Source organism: Muscardinus avellanarius, assembly GCF_963383645.1.
Source record: "Muscardinus avellanarius genome assembly, chromosome: 13".
Taxonomy (NCBI): Eukaryota; Metazoa; Chordata; class Mammalia; order Rodentia; family Gliridae; genus Muscardinus; species Muscardinus avellanarius.
The window spans coordinates 81670355-81676254 of NC_137799.1; the positions used below are offsets into that span (position 1 = coordinate 81670355).

General features: G+C 44.6%; 1 pseudogene across 1 annotated transcript; it reads right to left on the reverse strand.

Annotated features, from left to right (window-relative positions):
• Nucleotides 1-721: 721 nt before the first annotated feature.
• On the reverse strand, nucleotides 722-2282 carry LOC308272350 (keratin, type II cytoskeletal 79-like; annotated as a pseudogene). The gene has a single exon. The product of its transcript is annotated as a keratin, type II cytoskeletal 79-like (transcript).
• Nucleotides 2283-5900: the final 3618 nt, after the last annotated feature.

Genomic DNA, 5900 nt, shown 5'->3' on the forward strand with positions numbered 1-5900 from the left:
AGATACACAGATTTTTTAAAAGAACATAAATACAAGAAATAAACATAGATATTATCTTTATTTAATAAAAATTAGATGTTTTTCTTTCTGACTCATGACAGTAGAATACTTTTGTTCCTTCTGTTTCCTTTTCCAGTAATACTTCTCTCAACTGCCAGAAGCCCATAAGATAGCTTTTTATTAATTTTTGTTTTGTTTTCTTTTTACTTTTTTGTTTTTATTTTTTATTTTTTTGCAGCTGCAGTTACTGTTTACTGAGACACATCACAGGCACAGATGGGACGGAGATGTGGGGCTCGGGTGGGTATGGTGGGAAACCGGGAGGTTGGAGGGTGTTTGGGGACCATGCCTGACTACCCTGTCTCCTCGCCCAGCCTGCCCTGGACTCTGAGCAGGGCAAAGGTGGCACGGGAAGCAGAGATGGCCTGGGATATCCAGCCTCCCCTGGATGGTCAGAAGGTCACCCCCATATCACCGGAACACATCCAGCCAGCCAGCCATCTCAACCTCCTCTCCCATCCCACAGCCAAACTGAGGGAAAAATCTGAGAGATATGAGCCCTTTGGGAAATGCAAATTATACACAAACATGGTATGAAAACATGCTAGATCTCAGTCCCCTGGGCTGTCCCTGCTCCTGAGAAGGGGGTGGGGTGAGTAGGAAAGGTGGGTGCTGGGATAGGGCTGGACCACAGGGACCCCCTGCTCGGTAGGCTCAGCAGCTAGTATCTCCGGCTGGACGACTTGACCGCAGTGGTCTTCAGCAGGATGGAGGTGCCCTCAGAGGCGGACCCGCCCTTGACAGTGCTGAATCCTCCCCTGCTGGTGCCCCCAGCCCCACCCAGCGAGATGCTGCCCCCAAAGCCAGCGCTCCCGCCCATGGTGGTGGAGTGGCCTGTCACCGAAATGCTGACTGCACTGGGACAGTCTCCAGACATCCTGCTCTCCTCGCTCTCCAGCAGCTTGCGATAGGTGGCAATCGCTTGACATTCATAAGGGCCTGGTAGTCACACAGCAGCCGGGCCAGGTCCTCCTTGGCCTGGTGCAGGGCCGTATCCAGATCCCCAAGCTTCTTCTTAGCATCCTCGAGCGCCAGCTCCCCACGATGCTCCGCTTCTGCTACGGCCATCTGCAGCTGTTGACACTGCTTCTTGGCTGCATCTGCCTCACTCTGCAGCCTCTGGATCATGCGGGTAAGCTCTACAATCTCATTCTTGGTGTCCCGCAGGTTGTCTCCGTGCTTCCCAGCTGTCACCTGCAGCTCCTCATACTTGGTCTGGTACCAGGTCTCAGCCTCCACTCGGCTCTTTTGGGCGATAATCTCGTACTGGGCCTTGACCTCGGCGATGATGCTGTCCAGGTCTAGGTTGCGGTTGTTGTCCATGGACAGGATCACATTGGTATCAGACACTTGGGTCTGCACTTGCCTCAGCTCCAGTTCATAGAGAGCCCGGATGAATTCAGTCTCCTGGATCAAGCTCTCCACCCTGGCACGCAGATCCATTCTGGTCAGGTATGAGGTGTCCACATCCTTTTTAAGCATCACAAATTCATACTCCACAGAAGTCCGTTTGTTGATTTCATCCTCGTACTTGTTCTTAAAGTCCTCCAGGACATCTTGCACATTCCTCAGCTCTGCGTCCAGCCTCCCCCGCTCGTTCTGCTTATTGTCCAGTTCCCTCCGCATGCTGGCCAGGAAATTCTCAAAGCAGGGATCCAGGTTGTTCTTGGTCACACCCAAGGTCTGGCCCTGCTCCTGCAGCAGTGCCCACTTGGTCTCCAGCACCTTGTTCTGCTGCTCCAGGAAACGCACCTTGTCGATGAAGGCGGCGAACTTGTTGTTCAGAGTCTTGATCTGCTCGTGCTCCTCAGCGCGCACCCGCTGGATCTCTGGGTCTATCTCCACATGGAGGGGTGTGAGTAGGCTCTGGTTGACTGTGACCTCCTGGATTCCTCCAGGAGGACAGGCAGGCCCAAACGTCTGCCTGCCAGCCCACAGGCTCATGTAGGACCCGCTGCCAAGGCTGAAGCCCCCCCATAGCCCAGCCCGCGCGGGCCCCGCTGACCGCAATGTCCCTGTTGCCCACCAAGTTATAGAGGCTCCGGCTGCCAAAGCCACCCGTGCTGGGGCCACAGCGAGCCCCCACCACCACTGCCACCATTCCGGGACACCGTCACAGAGCGGAAGCTGGTTCGGGTCCGACATCCAGCCCCTCCACTGGCCGAGTTGGAGCTGAAGCCTCCTTTGCTGGAGTAGGTCTGTCGAGACACAGAGGATCTCATGGTTGTCAGAGCTGCCGGGAACAGCTGGGAGTGGGGGAGAGAGCAGTCTGTTTTTAAATTTAATCCAGGGACATTCTACCTCCAAGCTACATTCCTATCCCTTTTTATTTCTGAAAAATAACTTAAGTTACTGAGGTCTCCATAAGTTGCTGAAGTTGCCCTTGAACCTGTAATCCTTCTGGCTCAGCTTCCCAAGTACTGAGGTTATAGATGTGCACCAATGTGCACAGCTGTTCTTTTTTTTTCCTCTTTTACGTAGTAGTAAAATTGAATAGACAAGAGTAAGATTCACTTTGACTTGTAGGTCTGCTCTTATCATGCCCATATTACACTGGTGTAGGTTCAGTGTGGTACAATCAAGCTAACTAATCTACAAAGGCATTTGTCCATGAAGTACCTAGGGTTTTACTTATTAGCAACAACAGGGTTTGGACTAGGAAGGCTCTAAAAGGTCCCATCTATGCTACATGGATAGGCTTATTCCGATGGACCATCATCAGTGAAGAGTGTTGCATGTGTAACTTCATTATTTTAAGCTGCCCATGGCTAAATCTCCATAATTTTGAAATACATATCAATGAGTCAATAATTGTCATCATTAACTACGCCTATTTTTCTCAGGAAAAATACTTTTAAAGCAGAGAACTAATTTTTTTGGGTGTGTGTGTGTGTGTGTGTGTGTGTGTGTGTGTGTGGTATTGGGTTTCTTGGAAGCCCTTCTACCTCGGGGCTACACTCCCAGACCGATTTTTTTTATATATACTTTTTGTTTGGAAACAGGGTCTCTTAAACCAGCACGGCTGGCTTCGAACCTGCGCGATCCTCCTGTCTCTGCCTCCCAAGTGCGGGAATTACAAGTGTGCACCACCACACCCAGCTGGAGAACTAATATTTGAACTCATAAAATTGAATTTAGATTTCACATCAAACTAAAAAGCTTCTGCATAGCAAAGGAAACAATCAACAAAATGAAAAAGCAACCTTCCAAATGGAAGAAAATATTTGCAAACCATATATCTGATAAGGAGTTAATATCCAAAATATATAATGACTTCATGCACTTTAGAATAAAAAATAAAAACAAAGGACCCAATTTAAAAATGAGCAAAGCCTGGCATGGTGGCGCACGCTTGTAATCCCAGCATTTAAGAGGCTGAGACCAGAGGATCGTGCTTCGCAGACAGTCTTAGCTACTTAGTGAGGCCCTCTGCAACTTAGTGAGACCCTGTTTTAAACTAAAGAATAAAAAAAAAAAAACAGGGCAGGGGGTATAGCTCGGAGGTTGAATGCTCCTGGGTTCCATCCCCAGACCTGCAAAAAAATAAAAATAAAAAATATATATATAAATGAGCAAAGGACCTGAATAGATATTTTTCCAAAGAAGATATGAAAATGGCCAATAGCTGCATGAGGCAGTGTTCCAAATCATGTCATCAGAGAAATGCAGGTCAAAACCACAATAAAATATCACCTCACTTATGTTAGGATGGCTCTTATCTAATAGACAAGAGAAGCCGGGCGTGGTGGCGCACGCGTGTAACCCCCGTGCTTGGGAGGCAGAGACAGGAGGATCACGCAGGTTCAAAGCTAGCCCTGCTGGCTTTAGAGACTCTGTTTCCAAATTTTAAAAAGTATAAAAATAGGTCTGGGAGTGTAGCCCGGAGGTAGAAGGGTTTCCAGGAACCCCAGTACCACCAAAAAAAAAAAAAAATACAAGAGATAATGAATATTGCCTAAGTGGTAGAGAAAAGGGAGCTTTTGCACACTATTGGCAATTCACTCTGGCATAACTGTTAGGAAAAGCAGCATGGGGTTTTTCAAAAAAATTAAAATTAGAACTACTATATAACCTAGCAATCCCACTAGTGAGATATATATTTTAATATATTTTGAATATATATTCAAAATAAATGAAATCAGCATCCCAAAGACATATCTGCATCTCCATATTACAATAGCCAAAGACAGAGACAACATAAGTGTCCATCAAGAAACAAATTAGTAGAGACAATGTGACACACACACACACACACACACACACACACATACACAGAGTAGACTATGATTTAACTGTAGAAGAAAGAGATCTTGACATTTGTGGCAACATGGATGAACAGTTGAACATTATGCTTAGTGAAGTAAGCTAGACACAAATAATTAAAATATTTTACAGTCTTACCTATATAGATAGTCTCAAAGAGTTATACTCATAAAAGCAAAGAGAAGAAAGTTGTAAGGACAGGAGGTTGAGGATGGGGGGTTTCAGGTACAAAGGCTAGGGTATGTGGATAGGAGAAATGGGGACCTGTTGACCAAAGGAGATGAACTTCCATTTATAAGACGAACAAGATCTGGGACTGTAAAGAACATCATGGGTGGTGTGAATTGTTAATTGATTTGACTGTGATCATCACTACATAGTGACCAATAAATCAAGCAATCATGTTGTACATTGCCATGGTTTATATGTAGTTTAATCCCCACCCAAACTCTTATTATTGAAGTTTGGTTACCAGTGTAATGGTATTGAAAGATTGAAAGATGATGAGACCTTTAAGAGGTGAGGCTTAGTGGAAGGTGATTGGGTAATTACTGCCCTCATGACCAAATCTATGCTAGTCTAGGGTCTCACTAAATTGCTGTCTCTGGCCACAAAACTATCATCCTTCTCTCTGAGCCTCCCAAATACTGGGATTAAAGATATATGCCACCATGCCTATCTCATACAATTTTTTTAATAAGATGATTTGAAACTCCATTTTCAAATCAGTGTACTAGAGCTAGGAGAAACATATTTTTTCTAGGAGAAACATATTTTTGTCATCATGATTCATTAAATTCATCTAGAATTTATAATGATATTTGAAATTAGGTAAGGATTTAAGTTTTTGTTTTTACTATTTATCTGTTACTTATTTTTTTGGTACTGGAGATTGAACCCAAAGGCATTCTACCTCTGGGATACACCCCAGCCCCATTCTTCTTCTTTTTTTTTTTTTTTTCAAAACAGGGGCTCACTAAGTTGCTGAGGCTGGCCTTGAACCTGTGATCCTCCTGTCTCAATCCCCCAAGTACTGTGAGTACAGGTGTGTGCCACCACCTCCAGCTTGGGTATTTTTGTTTGTTTGGTTGGTTGGGTTTTGGATTTGGCTATGAGTCGTCTCCACATTATTTATTGGCCAGTACAAATGTCACCAACTGTGATGCTCGGTATTATGTTAACTCAGCTAAGCTGCATTGCCTCCCCTCAAGATCAGAGCTCCTGTTGGGACTTGTTTTTGCTTTAATTAGTAAGCTTCCAAAGATATAGACTGTATAGTATTCAGACTTCTTCCTCAAATGAGAAAGAGAATTAATGAAATGCCAATGTTTATTCTAAGAGGAAAAAATTCAACTATGAAAGATTTTCCATTAAAAGAACAATTTAAAAATAAATACCCGCGTTTACCTAAGTAATCCTTGAAACTCAAGTTGGAATTGGTCTGTCCTCATCTAGTCATTTTACTTGATAGAGATTCCTATTTATTCATACCTTACATGATCTCTTCCCAGGTACACATGTTAATTTCTATGGGAATTTGCTGTTTCCTTGCTTTTGGCACATTACTCATTTCAGTA